The following is a 17,973-nucleotide window of genomic DNA, read 5'->3' on the forward strand; positions in this document are numbered from 1 at the left end:
TTGATTATCTGCATAGTTGCTTGCCTCTGCCTTTTCCCATGCTACATATACCTCTTGCTCTTTTCTGCTGTTTTATCTGTTAGTTTCGTATCATAAATACGAAAAACCTTAGTAACAAACAACAACCTTTCCCAACACTTCTTCCAGTACTCATCTGTTTTGTCTTCGGCAATCCTTGATAACACATGTCTTCTCTAGGTATCCTTTATCAGTCTTCTGTAATTCAGGTAAATACCAACAAGTTCCAAAGTTTTCAGAATGATGCTCCAGGAAGTTCTGTCAGGCTCCTTTTCACAGTCAGCGAAACAGATGCGCGTATCCACGTTAACTTCTAACATTCTTCATTGTTTCATCCTCAAATATCCAATAGCATTTCGTGTTATTTTTCCTTTCCTGAATCCAAAAAGATCCCCCTACAAGTATTTCTCAATTTTTCTGCCTAATATTCTGAGTAAAAGCTACATACGGCATTTGTAACGAGACGTATCAACGTAATTGTCCTGTGGTACTGGCAGTTGTTAGTGTTGCAATACATAGTTGTATGTCATTAGCACGCATTCAGGGAAATTGCGAGTGCCACTTAACTGTTAGAATTAGACGAGGAAGCGAGGCACCGGACAATGTACTCAGTTAATCAAACTGGTTAAGGCGACTTCTCTCGAAGAGTTCGAGAACTGAAACACCCATCCGGCATGAATTTTCATCCATTACCACATATCCATTACGCCAGAGGGAGATTCATTACTAGATCCCCATAAAATGTAATTGAACCACAAAGTAGCTAACTTACAAAACACTCGGCCGACCAGTCTTTGAGTATTTCTCCTCTGTATGGGGTCGCTAGCAGGTAGAATTAACATGGAAGTTTGGGAAAAACTAAACAACAGCTGTTTTGTTTACTAAACGCGAGACTGTCAAGTTTTCTGTCAGATTCAGAGACATAGTTTCTTTGTGGAAATTATTAAAAGCATCTCACATTGAAATACGCGCTATATTTCGAACTTCTGCAAAACTTTGCCAATCTTGGGGATTTTGCGTTCTTTTAAATTTGGTATGCTTTTTTCATTGCTTCTGCATTTCGGACTTTTCTGCGTCACCTTACTTTTGTGAACTTTCCAAGGGGAAAGATATTGTACTTTACATGTGTTCCGCACTCAGAACAGTGTTTATGTTTATCTACCTGTTTCCTGTGTAGGTTGTGAGTATTGCAAACTTGTGGATGTGATACTCATTTTTTTAAATCGTGTGTGTGTGTGTGTGTGTGTGTGTGTGTGTGTGTGTGTGTGTGTGTGTGTGAGTGTGTGTGTGTGTGTGTGTGTGTGTGTGTGTGTGTGTGTGTGTGCGTGTGTGCATGCTTGCGCACGTACGAGAGACAGAGAGAGAGAGAGAGAAGTAGTGTGCGTGTGGAGGGGGGAGGGGGAGCTGTTTGAATGAGTATAAATTAAAATAAATTATAGAAGATGTGTTAGATATTCGGCATGGATATGGGTGGTGTGCCGGTGGGGGAGGGGGGGGGGGGAGGGGAAGGGCGCCGCGTGGGATTAGTCGAGCGGTCTAGGCGCTGCAGTCATGGACTGTGCGGCTGGTCCCAGCAGAGGTTCGAGTCCTCCCTCGGACATAGGTGTGTGTGTGTTCGCCCTTAGGATAATTTAGGTTAAGTAGTGTGTAAGCTTAGGGACTGATGACCTTAGCAGTTAGTCCCACAAGATTTCACACACATTTGAACATTTTTTTGAGGAAGGGTGGCAGTGGTGGTTGGTGTTCAGGGGGCTTGGTCACTGCTTATATGGAGACCAACTGGGATGAGATGCTAGTTGGGGACGGGAACTGAGTGACTGGATGGAGGGAGGGGGGGGGGCATCGTAGTAAGTGGGTAACATAAGGAGATGCGTTGTCATGCACTTATATTTCTTATCATACTAGGTGCTCTGTTAACTTAAAAAGTGTGTGGTTTGCCAGATTGGTCTGATCGTTTATGAGTTGTTTCTTTTGTGTTTTGGTTTTGTGATGTGGTAGATTTATTGTACGCTGAGAAGGTGTTTCTGGTTATTTATCCTTCTGAGTTCCATGTCTGTGTCCTTAGTAGGTTCAAATGGTTCAAATGGCTCTGAGCACTATGGGACTTAACATCTGAGGTCATCAGTCCCCTAGAACTTATAACTACTTAAACCTAACTAACCTAAGGACATCACACACAGCCATGCCCGAGGCCCTTAGTAGGAATTTCACGTTGCTCTTGGTGTATGTTTCTGGCAGAAGTTGCATGTTTTATAAGGTAATTATATGACTGTTACAGGCAAACGTCTTTGTCATTTCAAAGAAACTAGCATGTAAGGCAATACAGATTAAATGAAACAGTAACATTATGCAATACGAAATACTATATACCTGAAAGATATTTCTTTCGTCTTCTGTAACGCAGAGAACCGCTGATGCTGGGCATGAACTCAATACTAGTCAGGCAATAAACAAATAAATAAAAGTAATCTCTATTAGGCAGCTTATATTTCCAAATCCTTTCCTGTTGTCGTGAATGGTTTTACTAGAAGTACGGAAAGATTTCGAATTCCATAATGTTATACACATACCACGGAATTTAGAATTACAACCATAAGAATGAAACATGTGCATGTTATTTTGTGCACGTTTTAGAAAATTCAATGAAATTACAAAAATTAACGACAAACTAGTAGTAGCTACAGCACTTTGTTTCTTTGCTATACTACCGTGATATCTCCACATACTTAGCAACATTACCTGCTTATTTACTAGATACACTTAAATGACACGATGGTTTTTTTCCGAAGTGTCGCTTCCCAACCACAGAGAGCACTCTCTCTCTAAAATTTTCTTATTTGTCAGTCTTCGAGGAAGGTACAAATGTCGCCATCCAAGGGCTAGAACCTGTCCAAAGTGCAGCATGCTCTCAGTTAATAAGACACTTTTTAATCTAAGGTATGAGAGCACAGTCTAGCTTTCAGCAATATTAATCCATCTCCTCTATTCTGCTCGCCAGGTAAACATCAGTGAGTGAAATTATTTCCGTCAAAAGGAGTCAATTCCGCCATTTCCCGATCCTCCGCAACCACGTAAGCGTGCTTTACCGACCCTGACCAGCTTGGCGAAGACTCGCCAAATAATTATCAGATATTTGTATGACTTAATCTCGTGTTAATCAGTCATTTTTTCTGATCTGTTCATACCAATTTCTCGAGTGAACCTGGCGTGTGACTGCATCTTAAGGACGTCTTCTCTTGCTTAACGGGAAATATACCGTACCAAGAAAGCATTGGTTTACATGATGACATGTCTGACGCAGCTCTCAACGCTACTTTATCCTGAGCAACTCTCTTCATGTCTGCGTAATTACGTACTGCAACCTAAATCCATTCGATCCTACTTCCTACAGTCAATCTCCCTTCACAATTTAACAGTTTCCTCCACAATCGAATTGTCTATACCTTGACGAGTCACGTGCCCGATCAACCATTCCCTTCTTTTAACCGAGTTGTGCCATAAATTTAATTTCTTCCCAATTCGATTCAGTACCTACTCATTAGTTGTCCTATCTACCCATCTAATCGTCAGCATTCCTCTGTAGCGCCACATTTCAAAAGCCTCTGTTTCCTTTTTCCCTGTATTCCTTCAGTTTCGCAGAAGGCTACACGTCACACAAATAAAGATTTTCTACAACGTCATTATCAAACTGACCGCTTCCTAATAAAACTTTTCTTAGGCGACTTCTACGGCTGTTAAGTATTTTGAAAACAGCATATTTCCGCCATTAACTGTATAATTGTATATTTATTTTCTACCGCTTTCAGTTGTAACAACCATCTTCACAGGAGCTGTTTGTGTCGTATTAGATCAAAATGCATTTTTGATCCATTGATGTGTACTGCTTTTCTCTTCTGAAGATGGTTGTTATATTAGGTTGTTGCATAAGTTCGTAGCGTGTTTGTTTTGTATGTTAGTATTCCGTTTGCTCTAGGTTTATTTATCGACTGTCATTTTTTATTTGTAATTCGCTGTTCTATTTGAGTTTATATACTGTCATTTCGTCATTTGGAGATAGGGAGTGGGGCAGCAGACGCTAGAGAAATGGAGTTCCAAGTGGAGAATTCTGAATATTACTGACATATTCTTCTGTTTGAGTTCATTGCAGGCGTAAAACGAACAGAGGCAGCCAGAAAAATTTGCGCCGTGTATGGGGATGATGGCATTGGATAGAACACTGAGATGTTTATATTTTCCCACCTCCGCGTTGCAAATGTTTTGAGTTTTGAGTGAAATGCCCAGTCGATGTGCTGTTGTTTTCACGTCAATTCTACCAACAGTGAGAGTTGTATAGTTCTCGGGGTGTTGTAAAATTCCTGGATTCGTCTCGTCGCTGTGCAGCCTATAAAAAGGATTGCGGAAGACTCCCAAATAAATTCCAAAGTACAGTGCAGTTTTATCACCAATATATTTCCAGGACTCTGGTGTCCGAGCCTGGCGAACTGTACCGGTTACATCACATGTACCCAAAATTGACATCAAACGACATACAGTTAACAACAACCAACAAACGAGTGAGCCTACAATACATTTGCTCGCAACCCTAGCCAAAAAACGAGTGCCCCAAGGCTCCTGCGTGACCTCTATTTATACTTTTGTTAACAATTACAGACAATGAAAATTACAATTTTATGTAAAATCACAATTAAATGTTAAACCGAATATGAGATACACATTGCTAAAAATTTACAATCTCAGTGCTGAACAAGGTGAACCTATTTTCAACTTAGTTACGAGTTAATATAACATTTTCTGACTAATTATGTTACAGGTAACAATTACATTTCTAAATTTGTTTATAACAAATCAACTAGTGCCTGAACTTTAGTGCTAACATATATCGGAGATTCAATTAACATGCTTTATTTATATGTTCTATTTAATTTGCTGTAGTAATTTTATAATGATAGGTTTACTGGTACATCCTGACCATGTGCTACATTTCTTTCGATTAGTTACAGTATTAATTTCACATTTATATTTTGTTTTTCACATAAGAACAATGTTAATCAGCAAAGCATCATTTTCGAATTATATGTATACTGAAATAGTGGTTATTTTTGTATGTAATTTGGAAACAGATCACTTTACAATTGGGCAATTAGGACTGGTGTTTCTCTTTAATGCTCTCCGAGGGGTTCCGATAGGGCAATGAGATGCAGTAATATTTCAATATCCCCTGAAAAGTTTTGTCTAGCCTGATAGACGAAACTCTTCTCACAGAAATATTAGTGTGATTGATGTGATACAGTACTAGTTGGACAAAATAACACAAACTGCATATATTTTAAAAGGTACAAAATTGAATCATGAAACTTTACATACAGATAAATTTTCCAAATAGCTGCAAACAAGAATTGGAAATATGAGTTAACAAAGAAATTTCCAAACTTTTACAAAATCAATATTTAAATCAAATTTTCTGAATGAATGTTTTTCCGAAACTATCGCTTCTAGAGCGTCCTTGTTTTTGTCACTTCTAGAGCGTCCATTAATTTTCCCTCCTTCAAACACTCAAACACAACTAAGCTAACAAATTACAAATTTGATTGAAGTGATTACATTGCACTTTTAAAGTGTCCATACGACATGTTCTAGAATAATAGTATCACAGAAAAGACAGAAGAATAAAATTTATCCTAACAGTTTGCAATACCATAAAATATTTTACAAATCTTATCAAATATGAATATTCAAAATTATATTTGTATATTTATATTGTGACAGTATAGAATCTGTTCTTTTATATCCAATCCGGGTTGTTGTCACAGGTACCTGGATATACTATGTATAGTCAATATTTCTTGGCTTTGTACATCAAATGCAATAACATTTCAAAATGTTTACCAGACATCCAGAAAGTCAGATCAAATTAACACTGCGAAACAGCTTCAAGATTTTATAAATTGTGACAAAATAAGTATTACGTCAATAAAATTCCTGAAAGTGGCAAGATACATTTAAGCAAGTGAAAATGTAATTGTGCTATAGTTAGCAACCTTGCAGTAAGGAGATTCTGTAACAAAAAATCCAGAACCTTGCACATGGCAATTATATTTCATTTCGTCAAAGTCCTCAGTCTGTCTATTAAAGTTGTCATTTCCTACCCCTCAATACCCAACTAGTCTCCAGATTGTGTCTTGTGAGATGTGAGTAGTGTAAAATAATAGTCTTTCAATGTGATTTGTGTGCTATGTGTTGTCATAGTTGTTCAAAAATAACTCTCAATTGTAATTTCACATCAGCATTTCCGTCAATCAAAATGTATAACAGTTCTATTTCATGTGATTCAAATCATTCATAAGTTCTGTTGTGTGTGACTGTACAGTATCATCATCATCATAATCCTCTCAATTAAACTAATCATCAAAACCATTAATAAATGAAGGTTGAATACCACCGAACCACCTCAGCAGCATTGCATATCATATAATGTAAACCTATCATCATCATCATCATCATCCTCATCCAAATACCCCTATGAAAATGCAATATTAAATCAAACCATCTTCCATCAATAAACCATAAACATAAATTCATGTGAATCAGAAACAGGAATGAGTCTGCAACCTCACATCCTTAATACAAATGCAAATCACAACATCACTTACTTTATTTCAAGACAATCCTCAACAATTCACAGCAATTTCAACATCTTTCTCGTGTGTACATAACTGAGTGAAACATGTATATAGTATATCCTGGTAATAATCCCTTCTTAACAGCATAAATCTCTTCAAACCTTTCATAAATCATAATGTCTTTCAACATCTCATGTGTTGTTATATATAGTAATACATAAATTCAGTTGTTAATCGTATAACGGTATAAGGAGCAAAACATAGTAATTCCTTCCATGTGAATAATATATATATAAGACAAAAACAGTGAAAAGATGTATATAGTTCTTCTTAACTGCACAAATGTACCATAAAATCTTTAAGTGTGTATTAATAAGCTTAGTGTATCTTCACACAATCCACCTTTCATTTCTGCATAAGCTGATATAAATACAGTATGGTCTGTTGTCTGTAAAGATGTGTAACTGTTCCTCACTAGAAAATACATATTGGTTTTTCCTGGCAAATCATAGTCCTCACATATCAGTAATTGTGACAATCGGTAGGATGTAAATGTCAAATTATCAATACATCTGATGATGCAGATTACTCAATCAAAACAAAATGTATCTTATACTACAAATTAAATCACATGAAAATATCTTACATAACAAATATAAGCAAACATAGGTACAAAAAATTAATGTATGTATTGTTGGAAGTTTGTGTGTCAGAAAGGTATCGTAGAATATGGCATCAGTGCTTTCGAGAAGAAAATGTCACATTAGCTGGGGCACCTTGCATAAGCCACACGCATAGTACTCAAAGATCGTGTACTGCCCTGAGGGATTGCTTTTATTGCACATACGGTTTCAACTGAGTGACATTTCTTAAACCAAATAGCTTTTTTGATTTGGGATAGATAAGTCGGTTGGCGTTTGGATGTGGTTTTTCATAAACTTCAAATGGACCAATGTAAATATCGAAAAATTTCTTGATCTCTCTATTGATTGCCTTGGATTTCTCATAACTTTTGGTTAAGACTAGATCACCTACATTGTACTGTGTAAACTTTCCTTTTGAATCATGTTTAAGCTTTCTCTTGGCACAGTGTGTCTCGATATTTTTCTTTACTATTTCCATTCTCTTGTCCGGTGTTAACTCATTACAGACAGGGAAATTGATCAATTCATACAAGATGTTTGGTGGGTGTTTGTTAAAATGGACTTCATAAGGCGTAAAGCCAGTTGTTGTATGTTGTAAGGTGTTCAAAACATCTTCAAAATCACATATGTAACTTGACCAATTTGTATGATCTTTAGAGCAGTAAGTTCTACAAAGCCCGCCTATTTCACGCATATACCACTCAGTTGGGTTCCAAGATGGAGAATAAAACAGAAATAAGGACGTGCTTAATGTCTTCATCTTTCATGAAATCTTTCCAAATGTTAAATGTAAATTGGCTCCCATTGTCTGAAAGAATGGCTTTTGGTTTTCCAATCTGTGTGAAGTAATCATTACAGAAACAGATTAAAATTTTCCTTCTTGTTGCCTTGTTTAGTGGATACAATTTTACTAGTTTAGTGAACAAATATGTATAACCCTCTTTAGTTCTCGGCAATTGACCAAACAAATCAATTCCTATCAGTTCCAATTTGCCTTTTAGCACAATACTTTGTAAACAACCTTGGTATTTCTGATTTGTGACTTTTACTCTTTGACACCGATCACATTTTTGTATAACCTGTCTTACTCTTCTAAACATATTATTAAAATAGACATTTTCCTTAAGTTTGTCAGTGCATTTCATGAATCTACAGTGTCCATAGCTCTCATGTGTGTACTTAATTAAAACATCAACACATTGTATAGGCCAACAAACCTTCCAGATGTCAGAGTCAGTGTTATGTCTCCTGAATAAAATACCTTTAAAGTTTTGATAATACATGCCAACCTTTTCATAGCCCTTTTTACCAATAAGGCTTTTCACAAGTTTCGTATCATCACCCTCGTTCTGGTATCTCCTAAGCTGACTGCAAATGTTAGTAATTTCCTTTTCACCCTTAATCCCTCTCATGTACATTATTTTAAACAATTTGTTATCCAATAGTTCTTCTTCCTGACCACCTCCCACAGGTAATCTAGACAAAGCATCAGCAATTATATTCTGATCCCCTTTTATATACTGAATGCTATAATCAAATTGTTGTAAAAATATGGCCCACCTGGTTAATCTACTATTGAAAAGTTTACAGTCTTGAATATAACATACAGCTTTGTGATCCGTGAAAACTATGACTTTATGGCCTGCTAGATAGTTCCTGTATTTAGTGAAACCCCATACAATGGAAAGTAGTTCCTTCTCAGTCACTGTGTAATTATGTTCATGTTTCTGCAGACCTCAGCTGGCAAAACTGATTGAAAGATGTTCTATTTTTCCATCAATTTCCTTCTGTTGAAACAAATGTACACCCAATCCGTAATCTGAACTATCTGTCATTAGGCAAAATGGTAGTGAAAGGTCAGGTCTGTGGAGTAATTGACTGTTATTTAGTTGTTCTTTGATCTCATCGAATGCTGCTTGACACTGATCTGTCCACTCCCACATGGTGTTCTTTTTTAATAGCTCTCTCAAACACGGTGCATTTAAAGCTTGGGTGCTGACATACTTACGATAAAAATTACATAGACCATAAAATGACCTAAACTGTTTCTTGTTCTTTGGACTTGGAAACTGGAAAATTGCAGAAATTTTATCACTGTCAGGTAGAATGCCTTCTCTGTTAATTATATGGCCTAAAAACTTCAATTCTGATACTCCAAATTTGCATTTACTTAATTTAAGGGTCATACCGCCTTGTCTGAACTTATTGGCTAATTTGTACAAAGTATCAAGGTGTTCCTCCCAAGTTTTGTTTGTTATTAATATATCATCCACGTAAATAATTAGTTTAGATAGTAGTTCACTTCCAATCACATGATCCAAAGCTCGAATAAACTCGGCTACAGACACATTCAGCCCAAACGGAACTACACAATAATGAAAACATTTACCACTATATAAAAAGGCTGTGTACTGCCTTGAATCCTGTGCTAATGTGATTTTATGAAAACCTGAGGTCAAATCCAGGCTAGAAAAATATTTTGTGTCATTGAATTTGTACAGGAGTACCTCCATGGATTCAGGATGATCTGTTTCTCTTTCTATAAACTTATTCAGGTGATGTGAATCCAATACCAGCCCAACACCACCATCCTTTTTTGAAATACAGACCATCGGGCTGTTATATGGACTGTTACTTCTCTCTATTATTCTCCATTTTTGCATTTTCTGGAGTTCCCTCTCCACTTCTTTCCTTTTACAGATGGGTACCCCATAAGGCTTAATGAAAAAGGGTTTGTGTAGCTTTAACTTCAAATGACATTCATAATCTTTGATCCTACCAGGTTGATCACAAAAAATGTTACAGTTGTCCCAGAGAAAATTTTCTAATTCCTGCTTTTCAGACTCAGTCAAGTCATTTTCAAGTCATTTTCTGATTTGGTTAGGGAGTAACTATCATCAACCAAATTCAGGTTATTGTGATCCCTATTTTCCTCTTCCTCCATGTAATGGCTACACTCTGGATAAACTATTTCCCTAATATGGTTACTACTGCTTGTACTTGAATTTAACTGGATTACTACTTTTCCTTCAATACTGGTCTTTGATTCAGTGAACAGTAATTCTGAATTTTGCCAATCAAAACTCACCTTTGCTTTAACTATCCAGTCCATCCCTAAAATCATATGCTCATTGAGATCTGGAATAACTAAACAACCATGTTCAAAATCAATGTTGCCAACAGAAAATGTAATTGAAGCTTGTTTACTTATTAACTTACTAAACTTGCCAGTGGCACCTTTAATCCGTACATCTGTGATTGGAAATTCGATGTAACTTTCAGTGTCTTTTATCCTGTTCCTCAACCTGTCTGAGATACTACTAATGGGACTGCCAGTGTCAATCAAACAAAGACCTGACCAATTGTTAATGCTTATTTCTACATAAGGTAATATTTGGGTCACTATTCACATTCTATGCCAGCAAGTCACTTTCTAATTCAGTTGTATCGATGGTGTTACATACTTCTTCACTACAGGTTTCAATGTCAGTATCAATACAAGATCGAGTGTTATTATGACTGGAATCAAATACACATGAAACAGATACCTTACTTTCACTAGACTTAAAATTATCTTTCATGGATGGATCTGATTTGATAACTTCACTTTCCTTATTATTTTCTAAACAAACTTCACTTTCACTGATAATAGATTCCAAAATCTTCTCACCTATCAACTTAGCTTGTTCCTTCTTATTAGTAGATTTACTTAAGATTTCTTTTATACAAATTGGTACCAATACATTGTTTGCACTCTTTAATATCTTCACGTGTACCAATTTTGCATTCAGAGTTACTTTCAGCTGCAACACCATTATCAATAACTTCAACATAAATAATACCATCTAATTCCTCTTGTGTACATATATCATAAAATACATCATCCTTCACAACACTATCTTTACCAAAATCATCATCAAAATAATCTGTGGGTGATGCCTCTGCATGCACATCTGCCTTACCACTAAGTGTTCAACATCTGAAGTTACACTACTGAAATCGCTACCTGTTTCAATGTCTGAGTCAGGTGTTATTTCCTCATTTTGGCTACCAATTTCTACTAATATAGATACCTCATTATCCTTACCTTCATCAGAAAACAAGCTAGTGATACCATACATATCGTAAGTTCTGTCTACATCCGGTGTTAATGTGTCATCAATTAATGCTAAGTCATGTTCATTAAGTTCAAACTGTGGTCCTGCTTGAGTATGTGCATTATTCAATTCACTCAACATGTGATCCCAAAAGTTTTGCTTATAACTAGTATAATCTAAGTAGTAGTCCCTATTTACATTACATTTATGTTTGCTTTTACGTTTCTGTCTCTTTAACCTGCTATTTCCCTGGTTTGTGCCATAACTATTCACCTCAAATTGACAGGCTCCCAACGAGGTGGTTACCTGTTTCCCTGGTTGGAATTTCTGTTGTGATTCTGGTTACTGTTTCTCTGTTATTGATGGTTTTCGCGTCTGTTGTAACTACTGTTTTGGTTACCACGCCAGTTATTATTTCTGTGTCCATTATATTGTTGGGACCCCCCCCCCCCCCCATTCCTATTGTGAGTGTTTCTGAGGTTTTGATTGTACTCTTTCATCATTCTGCCATGCACGGTCAATTTTGTCTACATGACGTAAAAATTCGTCAACACTGTCATCTGGTCCATATACAAGTCCTCACTGAAAACGGTGTGGTAGGCGCCGTTTCAGTGCGTCAGTCTGTATCAGTTCGTCCAAAGGTTTGCTCAAATGAGACAATGTCCCTAATTGTTTTTCACAAAATTCTCACATGCTAATTGCAATACCTGTGTGATATTTGCTACCGTTAAGAAATTCAGATTTTATTCTTCCCCGTTTGTTTTCCGACCAAAACTTTGCCAAGAATTGGCGTTCAAAATCGGCAAAAGAGGTAGTATTTGTATCAATGTTTTGGTTCGCCAATGTAAGGGCTTCACTATCCAAAAAACGTTTCGCACATTTAACTTTAGCAGACTCTGGCATGTTAGATTGGAAACTGTCTTTGCATTGATGCACAAAGTCAACCGGATGCAATTTCGCATCACCTGGGTAACATTTTAAACTAACATTGGTACAATTATGCACAAACATCTGGTTTAAATCAAAATTGGGCATTATATTATTTTGCAATTTTGAAACTTCACAGCCGACTGTTTGCAGTTCTATTGTTACACTTTCTACTTTCTCGTCAATACGAGATATCTTATCAGAAACTACTTCAGAATTTAATTTCAATCTTTCCCCTACCAATTCTTTTTCTGAAACTGAGTTCCTGCAACATTTTTAACTCGTATTTTCGGTTCACTAATTCATTTAAAACGACTACTTCCGTGTTTTTGACACGTTCGTTAACTAATTCAATGCTTTTGTTTGTTTCTTTAAATTCGGAGATTGTGAAAGCCTATTTAATTTGCTGTAGTAATTTTATAATGATAGGTTTACTGGTTCGATTGGTTACACTATTAATTTCACATTTATATTTTTTCACGTAAGAACAATGTTAATGAGCAAAGCATCATTTTCGAAATATATGTATACTGAAATAGTGGTTATTTTTGTATGTAATTTGGAAACAGGTCACTTTACAATTGGGCAATTAGGACTGGTGTTTATCTTTAATGCTCTCCGAGGGGTTCTGATCGGGCAATGAGATACAGTAATATTTCAACACGGCAAGAAAATGGTTTACTAGTTTTTGGAATAATCGTTTTGACATTAGTGGCTCTCCACGTTCAGGAAGACCTTCGGATTTGATGAAGATCGTTTAAACGCATAGATCCACAATGATCCATGTCAGTGTACTCAGCACTGGCAAGTGTATTGTACTGTGCTCACTACACCACCGTGAAACATTTGTATGCAATGTGGAAGGTTCAGAGATCGGGTGTAATGGTAATGCATGCTCTAAACGAAAATCACAAAAATCGGTGGGTGCCTGTATGTGAATCTGTGTTTGTTCGTCATCAATTAGCTCGTAAACAACACTGATCATTCCTATCCTGTATCCTTAATGGTGATCAGAAACATAAGGAAAAGAAAGGAATGGCTGAGCCCAAACAAAGCAGTAACTCCCCGTACAAAGACCTGGGAGTATCCACAAGAGATATAGTTATGCATTTGGTGGCACATTTGGTGCACTACGAACGGCCCCCCCGACGAGTAACCATCGTTTCTGACACTTTTTGTCAACAACTGAGACGTCTTGCAAGTGAAATCCAACAACAACGACCACGTAGATTGTGTGAAATGGTTCAAATGGCTCTAAGCACAATGGGACTTAACATCTGAGGTCATCAGTCCCCTACACTTAGAACTACTTAAACCTAACTAACCTAAGGACATCACACACATCCATGTCCGAGGCAGGATTCGAACCTGTGACCGTAGGAGCCGCGTGTTTCCGGACTGAAGCGCCTAGAACCGCTCGACCACAGCGACCGGCGTTGTGTGAAATGGTGCTACTCCACGATACTGCCCGCCCACAGTCTGCTAGACTGACAAAAAATACTATACAGGGTGGGGTTGGGGAGTTTCTACGCACACACCTTATTCACCTGATCACCTAAGATTTTCATCTTCTCCGCCCTCTGTCGAACAGATTGCAAGGAACTTTCTATCCGGTTAAAATGGCTCTGAGCACTATGGGACTTAACATCTGAGGTCATCAGTCCCCTAGAACTTAGAACTACTTAAAAATTAACCTAAAGACATCACATACATCCATGCCCGAGGCAAGATTCCAACCTGCGATCGTAGAGGTAGCGCGGTTCCAGACTAAAGCGCCTAGAAACGCTCCGCCGCAACGGCCGGCTTCTATCCGGATGAAAATACTCTCCGAAGATGGCTGGACGAGTTCTTCGCCTCAAAACCACGAGATTTCTACAGTCACGGAATTGGAAAGCTATCCCAGCGTCGGCTGACTGATGTAAATAGTGAAGGAGAATATATTATTGAAGACTAAAGTCTCTGTTGGGTTTATTAAACTTATGGGAAAACGCTACGAATTTATGCACCACCATAATAACTGAAAGCTTTAGAGAATATATACACAATTGTACACCTGATGGTGCAAATATACTTCCTTCAAAATGAGTATTCCTTCATGCCTCAGGATGTGTCCTATCAATAGACCTGCTCTTTCAGTCAAGTTTTACCATAGATTTCTTTTCTCACCAATTCGATTGGTGAGCCGGCACGCCCGTCAGGAACGTTGCAACAGAGAGGGCTGTGAAGAAGACGTCAGCCAATTGAACGCTGACCTACCCTTCTCGATAACAGCACGGAGACAGCAGCAGCCTCTAGGCGAAGAGGACATAAGCGTTGTACCACCTGGCCGTGGCCCAGTTGAAGACCAGACTTCCACAGCGGCGTCAAGAATAGACACTTGTATAGCAGAGACTTAGCAACTATATTATTTCACTCGTATTTTATATACTGAAGAGAATTTCTTATTTTGTCTGTTACCCATTGCTTGCGACACATCGTAAATTCTCAAAGTTAAGTATTGTCATTTATCTTACTGTAATAAAAATTCATTAATAAGATTTGGTTATTTGCTTGAATTGTTGTCTATCGATGCGAGAAAGCAGGTTTCCTAGGCAGTAGGCAGGACACAACAGATTCAGTACCTCTTCATTTGTCATCCAATTCGCTCATCTAATCTTCGACATCCTTTTGTAGCATCACATTTCAAAAGCTTCTGTTCTCTTCTAGTCTGAACTATTTGTAATCCACATTTCAGTTCCATCAAGGCCAAACAAATACCTTCAGAAAAGACTTCCTAACAGTTAAATTTAAATACCTGTGTCCATTAATATTTAATCTGTGTTAGCTGCAAAGGACATATTTTAGCAATGGGAACAGCATGTACACACTAGTGAATGTTCAACCTTTTCATCACCCACACGCCACCTGTTGGACATCACTGTAAAAAATCAACAAGTGAGTGTAGGACTGCACAGCACCTTGTGACTGCCTGGATTCACGGAAGTTGTTGTGTAGTTACAATCCATTGTATAATTCAATGTTATTATTGTTTGTTGCATGGTAATTATTGAATTACCAGTTTATTTATTACAACAGTGAACATTTCACGTTATTTATTTTAGTCCATGAAAAGAAGCCACATTTTCAGTGTATGTATTGAAAATAAGTATGTATATTTGTATAAATCATACATACAAAATCATTAAAAAATCACCTAAGAGCATTAGAGCATATAGAGAAACTTTCCTTCTTCCGCCAAAAATTCGGGTCTGAAAGGGGTATTAGTTGTTCTCTTTTTCAGAAACACTTTTCTCGCTACTGCCAGACTGTATTTTATACCCTCTTTATTTGGGCCATAGCCTGTCACGTTGCTCCCTAAATAACAGAAACTGTCTACTACTTTCAGTGCCTCACTTCTTATTCTAATTCCCCCATCGCCAACTGATCTAATGTGACTGCATTCCATTCTCCTTGTTTAAGTTTTGTCTTTTCAAGACGCTATTCATTCTATAGAACTGATCTTCCAAGTCCTTTGCTACGTAGCGCTCACCCCTCGGGGCAGGATGTTTAGTGGGCGTGTGGGCTGAGCAGGTGAGGTAGTGGCGTTACAGGTACAGGAGGCTGAGCTAAGAGCTGGTGAGAGTAACTGTCATACGCCAGAAGGTGTCAGTTAAACAGCGTTCTTTGGAAACATATTTATTACTTGCGATTTTACAGTGCGGATCGTCTTCTCCGGTGCGGCGGAAAGCACGCTGATTCGCACTCTCGAGTGCACTAACGAATGCGCTTTGTCGGCTGCAGCTGTTACGCAGGTCAGTACCAGCGGTGAAGTCGTGCAGGTAGTTGGAACAGCGGTCCGTAGGCGCAAGCCCACTGTGGCTCAGGGGCAACTATACTCTGTTCATCATAAGAATAAACCTGATGTTAAACATTACGCCATGTATTCTTCCGCGTTTGCTTGAATCTCACTCGATTTCGTTTCACGTGGAACGGATGCCAAACTGTGACCAGTACAGTTAAGTACGATCATAAGGATACGCTTTATGCTGTGTTAGAGAAGCACATAGACCGAGCGATAACGCGGGACAACAGCTTTACCGGCGCATTAACTTTGAAAGCACTGACCAGCCAGCGGTCCTACTAACCTGCAATGGTGTGAGCAGTTGCAGTTCAGATGTAAAAAGAGACGAGCAAAGAAACAATACAGCTTCGAATGTCATTTAATTTTTAAAAAGAATGAAATAATGTTTGGCAAAACTGCAGCAACAACCGCGCGCTTCTTAGGTGACCAAACGGAAAGCATAAAATGCTGTCGTTCTCACCTTACATAGTATTCTAATTACTAATAAGAGTGATGAAATGAAACGTCGTGTGCTACCTCCTCCTGTTCCTCCAACATCTCTGCATCCTTTACATTGTTCGCAGGCTTGATCCCCCCCACCCTCTGGTTTCCTCCTTCCTCTCCACCCGCCGCCCGTTGCCGCGCCTCAATCGCTGTATCCCTCCCTCTCTCCACCTCCACACCCTCCATCTCCTTCATCAGGGCAATTTACAACGCCTCCCCCTCCCGGATGACGAACTTCGCCATGACATCTACCCTTCCTTCCAACTATAACTTGGGCTTGTTCCCCCCCCCCACCCCCCACCCCAGGGCCCCCTTTTCCTCTTTCCTCCTTCTCCCAGAGCGGATTTTCCTCCGTCCCCCCCACCCCTGAGACCCTGCACCCCATACTTGCCTCTCTCCTTCCCACATCCCTCCCCACCTGGCCCTCTTCAGCACGCCCCCCTTTCATCTCCCCCCTCTCTTCCCCTCCCTCCCTTCTTCCGGTCTCCCTCATCTCCTTGCGCCTGGCAGATCCTCTGTATTGATCATCATCAGTGTGCCACATCAGTGTTGTGTTTAGTGCTGTTTCTCGTGTGCGTCAAGAGGTGTGATTTTCATTGTGTCCTGCCTTGAGGTTCGATGTCAGTGTTACGTTATGTGCTATGCCATCCGTCGCTACCTTTATGCTCCAGTCATACTGTGCCTTGTGTTCTTTTAACCGTCGCAGTGTGGGTTTTTGTGTGTGCTACTTTTAAACAGTTTTTTATCTCCATTTTACAGTCACCCCGTTTTTTGTCTATTGCCTTCCATGATGTTCCCCCTTTTTTATATCTATGTTCACCTTATTCTCTCCTTTGCTGTTTTTAAATGTCTTCTATTGTTTTGTTCTATGTCTTTCAGCTGAAGAGCAGCGCCTATGCTGCTGCCAGCCCGCCCCGATGGGGAATTGAAATACAATAAAGGAAAAAAAAAACGTCGTGTGGCTAGGGTCTCCCGTCGGGTAGACCGTTCGCCTGGTGCAGGTCTTTCTATTTGACGCCACTTCGGCGACCTGCGCGTCGATGGAGATGAAATGATGATGAGTAGGACAACACAACACCCAGTCCCTGAGCGGAGAAAATCTCCGACCCAGCCGGGAATCGAACCCGGGCCCTTAGGATTGACAGTCTGTCACGCTGACCACTCAGCTACCGGGGTCGGACAATAAGGGTGATGAAAATTCCTAACTGAAACACAGGGTAATTTTTCTTAGCGAGCTATGTGTGATGCAAAAGCGTACTTCAGGGATTTCACAGTACTATTGACTACTGAAGCCAATGAAGGTATTAATTACAGTCAGTCGCCAGGTAACCTCTTAGCTCCTT

This window comes from Schistocerca nitens, chromosome 7 (genome assembly GCF_023898315.1).
Source record: "Schistocerca nitens isolate TAMUIC-IGC-003100 chromosome 7, iqSchNite1.1, whole genome shotgun sequence".
Lineage (NCBI taxonomy): Eukaryota > Metazoa > Arthropoda > Insecta > Orthoptera > Acrididae > Schistocerca > Schistocerca nitens.